The sequence below is a fragment of the Daucus carota genome, chromosome 2, assembly GCF_001625215.2.
Source record: "Daucus carota subsp. sativus chromosome 2, DH1 v3.0, whole genome shotgun sequence".
NCBI classification, from domain to species: Eukaryota; Viridiplantae; Streptophyta; class Magnoliopsida; order Apiales; family Apiaceae; genus Daucus; species Daucus carota.
Genome location: NC_030382.2, coordinates 23,823,470 through 23,837,865, shown reverse-complemented (window position 1 = coordinate 23,837,865; position 14,396 = coordinate 23,823,470). Strand labels below are relative to the sequence as shown.

The following is a 14,396-nucleotide window of genomic DNA, read 5'->3' as shown; positions in this document are numbered from 1 at the left end:
CAAACTTGAGGAATTGGAGACTGTGGCTTTGACCGAGGAGTGTAGTGCTGTGTTGCAGCAGAAATTGCCCCCGAAGCTGAAAGATCCGGGAAGTTTCACAGTCCCGTGTACTATTGGGCAATTGTCATTCGACAAATGTTTATGTGATTTGGGAGCTAGCATCAATCTGATGCCCTTGTCTATTTTCATGCAACTTGGTCTTCCAGAGTTGAAACCTACTAATATGTCTTTGCAACTGGCCGATCGGTCGATTACATACCCAAGGGGGATAGTTGAAGATGTGTTGGTAAAGGTGGATAAGCTAATCTTCCCTGCTGATTTAGTCATTCTCGACTTCGAGGAAGATAAGAAGATTCCCATCATCTTGGGAAGACCATTCCTAGCGACAGGGCGGACGTTGATTGATGTACAGAAAGGTGAACTCACAATGAGAGTTCAAGATCAGATGGTCACTTTCAACGTGTTCAATGCTATAAAACTTCCATCGGACGAGGAGGATTGCTTTAAAGTGGATGTTCTCGAAGCTGCAGCTCAGTCGGAAATCGATAACAGGCTGAAAACTGACATCTTGGATAGAGTTCTATCAAGTGACTCAGAATTCGGAGATGAGGAGGAAGAAGAACACCTTCAATACTTAAATGCTTCTCCTTGGAGAAGACGGATGGATCCTCCATTTGAATCTCTTGGGTTATCGGAGTTGAAAGATTCTCATGAACGGCTGAAACCCTCTATTGTTGAAGCTCCTAAACTTGAGCTTAAGCAACTTCCCGAACACCTAAGGTATGCCTTTCTTGGCGAAGCTTCCACATTACTTGTAATTATTGCATCTAACCTTTCAGGTATCGAGGAAGAAAAGCTTTTGAGAATTCTTAGGGAGTTCAAATCAGCCATTGGATGGACTATTGCAGATATCAAGGGAATCGGCCCTTCTTGTTGTCAACATAAAATTCTGATCGAGGAAGGTAGTAAACCCACTGTTGAACATCAAAGAAGACTCAATCCAATCATGAAAGAAGTGGTGAAGAAGGTGATTCTTAAGTGGCTTGATGCTGGCATTATTTATCCAATCTCGGATAGTTCTTGGGTGAGCCCTGTTCAATGGGTGCCTAAGAAAAGAGGTATGACTGTGGTAGCTAATGAGAAGAATGAGCTCATTCCGACTCAAACAGTCACAGGTTGGAGAATATGCATGGATTATCGGAAGCTCAATAAAGCCACCAGAAAAGATCACTTTTCGTTGCCTTTCATTGATCAGATGCTTGATAGGTTAGCCGGTCATGAGTACTATTGTCTTCTTGATGGGTATTCAGGGTATAATCAGATTTGTATCGCACCAGAGGATCAGGAGAAGACCACTTTCACTTGCCCTTTTGGCACATTTGCTTTCCGTCGTCTTTCTTTTGGACTTTGTGGTGCACCAGCAACTCTTCAGAGATGCATGATGGCTATTTTCTCCGAGATGATTGGTACCAATGTTGAGGTGTTCTTATGATGAATGCTTGAGCAACTTGACGATGGTGCTAACAAGATGTGTGGAAACTAATCTCGTTCTTAATTGGGAAAAATTCCACTTCATGGTTCAAGAAGGCATAATTCTTGGGCATAAAGTTTCGAACAAGGGTCTTGAGGTGGATAAAGCTAAGGTGGAGACAATTGAAAATCTTCCTCCACCAATTTCAGTAAAGGGGATTCGGAGTTTTCTTGGTCACGCGGGTTTCTATCAACGGTTTTTTAAATCACCAAACCCTTGTGCAACTTGTTAGAGAAGGATGTGCCCTTCAAATTTGATGGAGATTGCTTGGATGTGTTCGAAACTCTCAAGAAGAAGTTAACCACAGCACCTGTTATTACTGCACCTGATTGGAATGAGCCGTTCGAGATGATGTGTGATGCTAGTGACTTTGCAGTGGGAGCCGTGCTTGGTCGGAGGAGGAATAACATCTTTCACGTGATTTACTATGCTAGTAAGACTCTCAATGGTGCTCAGCTAAATTACACTACCACGGAGAAGGAACTACTGGCTATTGTTTATGGATTCGAGAAATTCAGGTCTTATTTGCTTGGGACAAAGGTGTTGGTTTACACTGATCATGCTGCTATTCGGTATCTGGTATCGAAGAAAGACTCGAAACCTCGGTTGATTCGATGGGTTCTTTTGCTTCAGGAATTCGAGTTGGAGATCAAGGATAGGAAAGGTACTGAAAATCAGGTGGCTGATCATCTTTCTCCATTGGAAGATCAAGCACGAGCATCCAAGGACACCACTTTGATTAACGAGTCTTTTCCTGATGAACAACTATTTGGGGTTCAAGAAGAAGAGCCATGGTTTGCCGATATAGTTAACTATTTGGTGAGTAATGTCATTCCTCCCGATTTGTCTTATGCTCAAAGGAAAAAGTTTCTTCATGAGGCGAAGTGGTATCGTTGGGATGAGCCATTCTTGTTTCGACAAGGTTCAGATCAGATTATCCGAAGGTGCATTCCATACAGTGAGATTGAAGGAATCTTTCAAGCTTACCACGACTCTACTTATGGAGGATACTATGGAGGACAGAAGACAGCTGCTCATATTTTGCAGGCGGGTTTCTTTTGGCCTACACTCTTCAAGGACGCTCATCAGTTTGTGTTGGTAATATCTCTCGAAATGATGAAATGCCCCTCAATGTACTTCTTGAGGTTGAAATCTTTGATGTGTGGGGCATAGACTTCATGGGACCCTTTATCTCGTCTTGCAATAATCTCTACATTCTTCTCGCTGTGGATTACGTGTCTAAATGGATTGAAGTCAAGGCTTTACCAACCAACACCGCAGCGGTAGTCATCAGTTTTCTTCAGAAGAACATATTCACTCGTTTTGGTACTCCTCGAGTTATAATCGGTGATGAAGGATCACACTTTTGCAATCGCATGTTCACAACGCTGATGGAACGGTTTGGTATTAATCATAGAGTTGCCACTGCTTATCATCCTCAAACAAATGGGCAAGCTGAGGTATCTAATCGTGAAATCAAGCGAATCTTAGAGAAAGTTGTGAGTCCTTCGAGGAAAGATTGGGCGTTGAAGCTTGATGAGGCCGTCTGGGCCTATAAAACGGCTTATAAGACTCCATTGGGGATGTCACCTTTTCAGTTGGTCTATGGAAAAGCATGTCATTTGCCCACGGAGTTAGAGCACAAAGCATATTGGGCCTTAAAGAAGTTGAATTTTGATATGACAGCTGCTGATGAGAAGCGAATGCTTCAAATTAACGAACTCGACGAGTTTAGGTTTCAGGCGTATGAGAACAATAAACTCTACAAGGAAAAAGTCAATAGATGGCATGATAGGAAGTTGGTGCAAAAGGAGTTCTTTATTGGCCAACAATTGTTACTTTATAATTCTCGTATCAGACTATTTCCGGGGAAGTTGAAATCTAGATGGTCGGGTCCTTTCATAGTAAAGACGGTGTTTCCACATGGTGCCATAGAAATTTATGAAACAACACTGGAGGAATCATATAAAGTGAATGGTCAGGGGTTGAAGCCATATTTCGGAGGAACGGTGAATCGCGAGTCGGTAAGCCTCGTTCTATCCATTGTTTAAATTGTGGGGCTTCACGTCAAGCTAATGACGTTAAACAAGCGCTTCGTGGGAGGCAACCCACACGTTTTTTCATGTTTTACTTCTTAAAAAAAATTGAGTTGGAAAAATTTTTGGGGTGAAATTCCACTGACCGAATGGGGCAGGTGCGCCAAAGCCGGGGCACCTGCTCCAAACAGCAAGCGAAAAAGCGCCCAGCCTCGAAGCACACTGCCTCTCTCGCGCACCCGCGCCAAGCGCAGCGCACCCGCGCGAGAGGCGCGCCTGCGCCGTGGCCGGGGCACCTGCACCGGAACGGCAGTGGGCAGTGCTGCTTATATAAAAAAAAATTCTGCTTCGTTTTAGACAGATCCCATCTCGTTTTTGTTTATTTCCCAGCCTTCCAAAACCTAATTTAAGCCCTAAATTTCCCCCAACACAACCCCAACTCCATCTCTTTCAATCTACATCTATACATACATATACTTACAACTCCATACACACCCACAAGCACAATCTCATCTCCTTCTTCAAACACAGTTTGTCCTAATCCAATTCAAATTCTATATCCATATACATTCACCTATATACACACTCCTACACCACTTACCTCTCTTTTTACAACAATCTTCCAAAAATCTCTACACCCACTACACACCTTCATTCCAATGGCACCTAAGAGAGCTAGGAGAGCCGAAAGTAGTAGTGTACGAGCCACATCCTTGGATTCATCGAGTTTGGGGGGTGAGGTTGTTAAGTTCACAACTCCGGAGGCTCAAGACGAGTTTACTCGGCTTATGGGTAAGCCAATTGCTAAGGAGAGGGGGTTCTTGCCTTCACCGGGTGATGGTGAATTGGTGCAGATGATTCAGAATAGGGGGTGGGAGTCGTTTTGTGAGGCGCCGGGGCCGGTGCCGATGAGTATTGTGCGGGAGTTTTATGCCAATGCCCGAGCGGATCAGAACGGGTATTCGGTAGTTCGGGGGTTGACTGTGGATTACAACTGTTATTTTACACTAACAATAAGAAAGATTGTAGAAGGGGGGGTTGAATACAATCTTTTACAAAAATAAAAGATTCAAAAACAAACACTTTAAAACAACAAAACAGAAAAACACCAAGTATTAAAAATACGGGTGGATTGAATGATCCACCCGTGAGATTTTATATTGAAGAATCTGTGGATTGATTACAATTCGCACAGCTGCAGGTTCATCACTTGAACAATTTCTAACTCTCGGATTTTCTCTCAAGCTTTTCGAACAAGTTCAACTAATGCTACTAACTTGGTTATATACCCCAAGTTTTACAAAGCTTTTTAACTATAATACAAATTGCACTCTAATCTAAAACAATGCTGCACATCTTTGTCTTATGCATGCTTTCTGAGATGTCTTCATCTTTGACCATCATCTTGATTTGATCCAGATTACATTGCATGAGATAAGAATGTTTCTGCTTCTTCTTTATTTTCCTAATCAGGCTTCCATGTCTATTTTAATGTAATTCGATCCATGTGATTTGTCAGACTTAAGCTCTAGTCACTTTCAACTGCTCTTTGCTTCATCAGTTGAAAGCACTAGTTACTTTCAACTGCTCTTGACTTCATCAGTTGAACGAATTACAGACTTCATCAGCTGAATGCTGTTCCAGTCTCATCAGTTAAATTCCTTAGCATCATCCGGTTGAATACTTTGTCTTCAGCTGAATGCTTGGTTTTCATCAGGTGAAACATGACCCAGTCTTCATCAGCTGAATAGTTAAAATTACATGGCATTGGATATTTACAATTAGCCATCCTATTCTACCCATCCGTTGATAATTCTCAAAGATAAGAAGTATAACAATTACAACTGAAATTTGATAAAGATTCTAAATAAAACATAGTACAAAGTGTTTATGTTATCATCAAAAATTATTGATTCCTAACAATCTCCCCCAATTTATGATTGGAGAAGATGCAGACATAAATTCTACACTTGATGATAACAAAACACAAATCAAATAAAATGCAGAATTTAAATACAAGAGTTAGAAAAATATACAGATGATTATGCTCCTCTAGACTAAGCAGATTACTGATAAGTGGTATTTATACACACTTATAGGCCTTCATTTCCACTTAAATTGGTTGGTTGTACTTAAGTGTTTTGTGTCTTTTGATGTGTTTTTATTGTTTTTCTGTGCAGGTCACGAGTTGAGGTGATGAAGTGATTTTCTATCATCTTAGGTTGTTTTTGGTGCATTATTTGCAAGAATAGAGAATTGTGGATTCATCACGACTTGGGATTTTGTGGGTACATCTTCTACAAACCCTCACGAGAACACACTCGTCCACTAGAGCTATCTAGGGGTTTAAAAGGGCTTGTTGCATGTGCTAAATGCAACCGTGATCACCTACGGAAGTGGTACTAGAGCGAGGAAGGGCATGCACGCGAGAACGAGCTGAAAAACGAAGAAACGGGCTGCCAGTCCCAGACAGTAGCGCGCCCGCGCTAGTTGTTAGCGCGCCCGCGCTATCCACTGGGACCACTAGCGCGCCTGCGCTAGTTTAGCGCGGCCACGCCCAGCAGAAGTGTCCCGGGCCGAATTTCGAAGCTTTTCTGATGGATTTTAGCAGCGGTCGAGGCCCGGTTGACTTTGTCAATGCACTTTATTTTCTCATGTGTAAAACCCTAGCCTCGTAGTAGTTTTATGTATCGTAGAATATCGGATTTTAGATAAATTAGTTTTTCTCTTGTAATCAAGCACATTATCAGTTTTGTATTGGATCGTTCTTAGCGAGGAAGTGACAGTTTCGAGCGAGATCGTGAACATCAAATCTGTAACGTTGTGTTCTTTATTATTAATTCAAGTACTTTTATTCCATTTAATTCTCGTAGTTTATTTATCATGTTTTCACTAGAACCCATGATGTCGATTAGTTCGATTATGAACTAACCGCCTTCATGGGATTCTAATGGATTTATCGATGTAGTCTAGTTAAGAATATTAATTACTTGATTTTGTGACGTACGTTGATTTCTTTGCATGAGCCGTGCTTATTCTTCGTAGGAGCGTAGCTAACTTCTAAGTTGTCTGTTAATTCTTTCTGAAGCGAGAGTGGATGATTGAATTTAGAACTATGCCATGTAAACATAGGATTATGTGAATGAAACATAATTTGTGGTAGACTTGAACTATTTTTATCACCCTGTGTAATCACGATAGACGACTTGTTATTAAACCTCTCTGCTTACACTACCGCTATAGAGATATAGGGTCTGAGCTTTGTTGGTGTCCATGAGAATTCTATCTTAATTGTGGATTTTGATTGGTATGATATGTGTGCAACGAGAGTTGGCATGTATTACTTTCGTGTTGTCTGATTAGGATCAACAGTCGCATGTTAATCAGTAATTTCAATTCTAGACGAATTCGATAATGAAGTTAGAATTCCATGTGTTTTCCTATTCTGCTTTTGATTAGTAAATTTAGTTATTAGTATAAAAGAAACCATCCTTGTTAATTGTCTTGGCAGTGAAAATTGATCATACATTGTTGCATAGGTGCGTATTCTTAATTCACCAGTCTCTGTGGGAACGAACAAATATATTACTTATGATCACGTCCGCTTGCGTGTAGATTTTTGCGAACAAGTTTTTGGCGCCGCTGCCGGGGACTCGGTGTTAATTAATTAGTTTATGTACTTGTCATCAGTGTGCATAAAAATTCACTGACTAGGATTCTATTCTCTTCTCACTTTTCTTCTTTTCTTTATTTCAGGTACTTGAGTCGCGTTTATGCTAACACGTTCTAAAGCTCGTAAGGAAGAAATGGATTCATCTTCTTCTTCTGATTCTGAAACAATGGATTATGCAAGGACAGCAGTTGGTGAGGCGTCACATGAATTTTCTCGTTTGAAAATCAATGATAATCAGGCTGACACAATTGAGCCAGCGATATCAGCCAGGGGTATTCGAATTAAGCCATCAATCATTCTCAGGCTGCAGGATACTATTCAATTTGGGGGGTCTGTTCTTGAGGACCCAAACCTGCATCTAAGGAAATTCGAGGAATTCAGTATTGCATTGGATTTCAATATCGGACCTAAGGATCTAGTGAAGCTGAGACTCTTTCCATTCACGCTATGTGATGTAGCACGATCGTGGTTTCTCTCTCTCTCGGCAAGCACTACTAATAGCTGGAACAAGTTGGAGAAAATATTCTGTACCAGGTTTTATCCTCTAATTAAAGTATCAGCTATCAGAAACACCGAAAGTAAATTCTCTCAATTCTCGGGAGAATATCTTTGTTTAGCTTGGGACCGGTTCAAGAAGATTCTCGAAAATCTCAATGAAGATGGCATGCCTCCTGGAATGGCAATTCATTATTTCTACAGGGGTCTTAATGGTCAATGTAGAGCAGTGTTAGACGTGGCAGCTGGAGGAAATCTATGGAGCAAGAGCTTCGATGATGCTTACGAACTGATAGAGAACTTGGCTGCTGCTGAGCACAGAGACCTAAAGTGGAAAATTCCAAAAGAGGAAGAATCAGAGGATGATGAAGCGGTCGAAGTCACTCAGGAACTTCAGATGACTAATTGGCACAGAATTAGAGCTCACTCCGACACAATTTCTAATTCATGTGGAGACACTTGTCCTCTACTTTCTAGCAGTGCGAGTAGCCAATCTGTAATTCAATCACCTGCTGAGTCAACATTGAATGAAGCACAATACCGAAGGATAATCCGGCGTATTGACGCGGTTGAAGAACGAATCGGTCGCTTTGCTGATATATTAACGGACTCTCTTGCTGAAGCATTCTTAGCATTAGATGTTAATGTTACTTGGGATTCGTTTGGTTATGGAACGAGGTATCCTCCACAGGATACTTCATCGGAATCGGATTAATTCTGGACTTCACGTCGAGCTAACGACGTTAAACAAGCGCTTCGTGGGAGGCAACCCACGCATTGGAACCATGTTGTACCGTTGTAAACCCCAAAACGCAAAAAACGAGAAATTTCGGCCCTGGGTGACAGTCACTAGCGCGCCCGCGCTAGTGTCTAGCGCGCCCGCGCTAAGTTGTTCAGCGCGCCCGCGCTGCAACTAGCGCGCCCGCGCTACTGTCTGCGAAGAAGTCGATTTTTCTCACCAAAAATATTTTCTTTTCGTTTTTAAAAGCCCACAATCCTAATTTTGCATGCCTAGCCCGAAATATATCCTCCATAACCCTAACTCAGCTCTCAAAATCCTATATAAACACAAAACCCATCTCCAATTCATATTCTAATTCCATAAACCCTACTTATATACATACACACCCATACACACAACCACCATCAAATCTCTCAAACCCACTACACACAAATCTCTTACAACTCTAAATCTCTATCAATGGCACCCAAAAGAGCCCGAAGATCACAAGGACCAAGCACCCAAGCCCCTACATCTAGCGATTCTTCCTCGATGGGTGAGGTTGAGTTCACCTCCGATGGTGCACGAAACGAGTTTCAACGGCTTATGAATAAGTCGATAGTCAAGGAGAGGGGATTCTTACCCACGGCGGAAGATGGTGATCTTTTGAAGATGATTCAAGAGAGGGGATGGGAGTCTTTTTGCGAGGCTCCGGAAGCGGTTCCCTTGGCTATTATTCGCGAGTTCTATGCTAATGCCAAGGAGAATCGCGATGGGTTCACGGTGGTGCGAGGAATCCGTGTGGATTATAGTGCGGAGGCGATCCGTAGAGTGATTGGGGGGCGTGCCAAGCGCCGTAATGAAGAAGATTGGGTTGTTGAGAGGATTGGGCGTGCCAAACGCCGGTTTGATGATGATCCGGTTGATCTTGAGCGGTTGGTGTATGATATGTGTGTGCCGGATACGACTTGGAAGATGACGGCACCTCCTTTGCCAGCACATGTTTCGTTTCCAGCAGCCGCGTTGAACCGGTATGCGAAGGCGTAGAACGCCTTCATCTGTGCTAACATCATGCCATCTTCACATGGGCATGAGGTGACAGTGGATAGAGCTATTCTGCTCTTTGGGATTGTCTCGGGCAAGTATATTGATCTGGGACATGTTATTCATCAGGGGATTCTGAAGTTCTTACAGGGAGGAACCACTGGTGCCATTCCATATGGCACAATTGTTACGAAGCTATGTCGAGCAAGCGGTGTTCGTTGGCCAGCCAACGAGCAATTACAGTTACCAGCAGCACCTATTGATCATTCGGCGATCAGCCGGATGACGGAGTGGGAAGGAGGAGTTCCCCACCCTCGAGGCCTCGGGTACATATATGATGAGATGCCAGGGGGACATCCAGAATTTATTAGGAGGGAGCGTCCTAGAGCTTCTGGAGCTGGTACTTCACAGACGGAGAGGAGCTCCGAGCCTATGGGAGATGTTCATTATCGCCGCCTAGCGAGACGGATGGACACTATGCATGACATCCACCAGAGGTTTGCGTTTGACTTGACACAGGCTCTTGGTAGTGCTTTTCAGGCACAGGGGGTCACAGTTCAGTGGCCAGTATTCGGAGCAGGGATGCAGTATCCTCCACCTGATTCACCTCCAGCAGAGGAGGGGGAGGACTCGGACTCCGAGTAGGTATGTGGGTGCTCTAGCCTTTTTATCACTTTCAATGGGGACATTGAAAATTTTAAGTTTGGGGGTGGTAATCTAAGGAAGAGCATATTATTATAATGTAGTTTATTATTGCATGTGTTAGTTAGTTCATGTAGTTCACGTTTATTTTATTTTGCTTTGATTATTTCTCACGTTTTTTTTTATTTTGCACATTTTTATTTATTTTACATGTTTAGTGGTAATTGTCGTAGTTAGTATCACGAGCATTTGCATGAATTATGAAGTTAAGCCAAGTTAATTGCCTATGATGAGTTATGTGCGTAGTTCTTGATTAGTAGTTTCAATTGCAATGCTAGGTTAGTACTTGGAAATTGCTTGTGTTGGAAATTGTAATTCACATATGTTCTTGAGATAGGATTTAGACGAAATTCCATGAATTCTAGGATTGAATTGAGCATCCTTCAGCTTAGGTCTGTAAATCTTAAGTTTGGGGGAACTGAGGAGTAGATATACCTTTCTAAAAAAAAGAAAAAAGAAAAAAAAAAGAAAAAAAAGAAATAGTAGTAAATAAATTCACTAAAAAAAAAATAAGTGGTAGAATTAACTAGGTTGAGCTCATTAGTACTCGAGTAATTAAGTCTGAGGGGACTTTGTGCCTAACAACCTAAGGCCCTTCGTGGTTTGGGATTGTTGACCCAACGCTCGCTACATGGGTACTAGTGCATAAATCTTTAGGGATCTCAACCATTGCACGGTTAAATAAACCACCAGAATAGAGTGAATAATTGGTGTGTGAAGTCTTGTGGTGTTCGTAACGCATTTACACTGCGAAGCGCTCTGACCTTAGACCGAGCAATTAATCACCAATAAAAAGAAAAAAAATAGTGAATAAAATAGAAGGGTGTGGACATTCTTTGGGACCTTGGCTTTTAGTTGGACTTGAGTGACGGGGTGTTAGTTTTAAACTTTTATGATTCTTGATTGGGATTCTGTGGGAGTAGTAGTTTTTGTCTTGTCTCAATAAAAGAGCATGCTTGCACACACTGGCACTCCACACTTGTAAATAGAAGAGTAATTGACTTGGTAGCGAGAGAGATGAAATTCGAGAACATTAGCACAATCTGAGGTATTATAATTGGCCAGGCAATTACTTCATAGTTCACTCATTCATCACGTAGTTGCATTCATGCATTGCATTGTATTATTGTATAGTGTCGTTGACGCTTGAGGACAAGCATCAGTTTAAGTTTGGGGGTGTGATAAGTGGTATTTATACACACTTATAGGCCTTCATTTCCACTTAAATTGGTTGGTTGTACTTAAGTGTTTTGTGTCTTTTGATGTGTTTTTATTGTTTTTCTGTGCAGGTCACGAGTTGAGGTGATGAAGTGATTTTCTATCATCTTAGGTTGTTTTTGGTGCATTATTTGCAAGAATAGAGAATTGTGGATTCATCACGACTTGGGATTTTGTGGGTACATCTTCTACAAACCCTCACGAGAACACACTCGTCCACTAGAGCTATCTAGGGGTTTAAAGGGCTTGTTGCATGTGCTAAATGCAACCGTGATCACCTACGGAAGTGGTACTAGAGCGAGGAAGGGCATGCACGCGAGAACGAGCTGAAAAATGAAGAAACGGGCTGCCAGTCCCAGACAGTAGCGCGCCCGCGCTAGTTGTTAGCGCGCCCGCGCTATCCACTGGGACCACTAGCGCGCCTGCGCTAGTTTAGCGCGGCCACGCCCAGCAGAAGTGTCCCGGGCCGAATTTCGAAGCTTTTCTGATGGATTTTAGCAGCGGTCGAGGCCCGGTTGACTTTGTCAATGCACTTTATTTTCTCATGTGTAAAACCCTAGCCTCGTAGTAGTTTTATGTATCATAGAATATCGGATTATAGATAAATTAGTTTTTCTCTTGTAATCAAGCACATTATCAGTTTTGTATTGGATCGTTCTTAGCGAGGAAGTGACAGTTTTGAGCGAGATCGTGAACATCAAATCTGTAACGTTGTGTTCTTTATTATTAATTCAAGTACTTTTATTCCATTTAATTCTCGTAGTTTATTTATCATGTTTTCACTAGAACCCATGATGTCGATTAGTTCGATTATGAACTAACCGCCTTCATGGGATTCTAATGGATTTATCGATGTAGTCTAGTTAAGAATATTAATTACTTGATTTTGTGACGTACGTTGATTTCTTTGCATGAGCCGTGCTTATTCTTCGTAGGAGCGTAGCTAACTTCTAAGTTGTCTGTTAATTCTTTCTGAAGCGAGAGTGGATGATTGAATTTAGAACTATGCCATGTAAACATAGGATTATGTGAATGAAACATAATTTGTGGTAGACTTGAACTATTTTTATCACCCTGTGTAATCACGATAGACGACTTGTTATTAAACCTCTCTGCTTACACTACCGCTATAGAGATATAGGGTCTGAGCTTTGTTGGTGTCCATGAGAATTCTATCTTAATTGTGGATTTTGATTGGTATGATATGTGTGCAACGAGAGTTGGCATGTATTACTTTCGTGTTGTCTGATTAGGATCAACAGTCGCATGTTAATCAGTAATTTCAATTCTAGACGAATTCGATAATGAAGTTAGAATTCCATGTGTTTTCCTATTCTGCTTTTGATTAGTAAATTTAGTTATTAGTATAAAAGAAACCATCCTTGTTAATTGTCTTGGCAGTGAAAATTGATCATACATTGTTACATAGGTGCGTATTCTTAATTCACCAGTCTCTGTGGGAACGAACAAATATATTACTTATGATCACGTGCGCTTGCGTGTAGATTTTTGCGAACAATTACTTGTTCCTAGAAGATCTTCTTCTTCTGGACTTAAGCTTTTCTTCAAGTATATCAATCTGTTTCTGAAAAATCCTGTAGAACCATTCTTCATCACTGTCCTGTCTGTTAAGCTTAGATTGGAGAGTCTTCAAAGTATTCAAGCTAGCAACCTTGAGTTGATCTTTAGGTCTAAAAATCTCCTAACACCTTGACTATCCCTGAACTCCATGATTGGAGTTAATTCATGGTGAATTTTCTTTCCAGTGTAGGGGATTTTCAGCCTTCTTTGTAGACTAGCATCTGAGGACCATTCCTTCCTGATTTCAAGGATTCTCTTCAATACCATCTTCTTGGCAGGTGGTGTAAATCCTCCTGTCCTCTTCATGGAAGCATAAATCTTGGTTAGAGAACTGAATCCTTCAGAACTCAGAACCCTATGAAGAGGCCAGGTGACATCAACTTTGCTTTTGTATGAGAATACTAATCTTTCAAGAAGCTTTGAAGTTGCTTCTATTCCTCTGACTTCTTGAAGATCATCCAACTCCAGCTCCAACTCAGAAATTTCTTCGATGTTAGTTATGACAAGATAGTCATCTGGATTTTCAGGTTCTTTTGGAGGTTTTGGAGGGTTAGCCATTTTCATAGGCGCAGTCTTCACTTTCTTTTTTGGTTTTGGAGTTTCTTGAACAAGGAAGGCTGGGATTGGAATATTGTCAAGATCAATTGGCTCCTCCTTTGGCATAATTGGCTCATCATGGTAGTTGACATCTGGATGCATCACTGTGGTGTCTTTGATTGGAGAAGAAGGTTTTGAGATAGGTACAGACTTTTCAGGCACTTCTTCTCTTCTCTTAGCAGCCTCAGGCATCTTTGATCTAGACTTGACTCTCTTTTTCTTTGGAGAATTCTCAAGAGCCATTCTATTTTCACTTTGCAGTTCAGCTGCCAACTCCTCTTCAAGCTCAATAGCATATCTTTCATCAACATCTATTTCTTGATTCAAAGAGAGTTGAGACTCATACTCTTTCCTTTCACAATCTCTGGCCACCTCTTCAGCTTTTGCAAATGAGTAGTGAGGATGGCTAGTTCCAATGAACAGCTTTTGGCCTTCTCTGTAGATGATGGCAAAATGTGATTTTAAAGCCACATCTGTAGAATCTTTGTAGCTCTTGATTTCTTGGCCCAAAAGCTTATACTCATTCTTGTCAAGCCTAGCTGGTGGAAAGTAGATTGAACTTGAGTCTTTGCCAGGCCTAGAGTAACCACAACTATTTGGAAATAGGGTGGCTTTGAATTCATTCACAAATGATGACTCACCCTTTTCTTTCTTTGAAGGCATGACAATTTCAGGTGTGATTACCCTGAGAATTGTAGTTGTTGTGGGAAAAGAGGTTGGAACTGCAGATGTGGATGGTGAATTTGCAGAAGCTTTCTTATCCAACAGAGCCAATCTCTTTTCAATGGAGTCCAGAGC

General features: G+C 41.5%; 1 pseudogene; it reads left to right on the top strand.

Annotated features, from left to right (window-relative positions):
- Positions 1 to 223: 223 nt before the first annotated feature.
- LOC135150466 (uncharacterized) lies at positions 224 to 1,763 on the top strand (annotated as a pseudogene).
- The last annotated feature ends 12,633 nt before the right edge of the window (positions 1,764 to 14,396 follow it).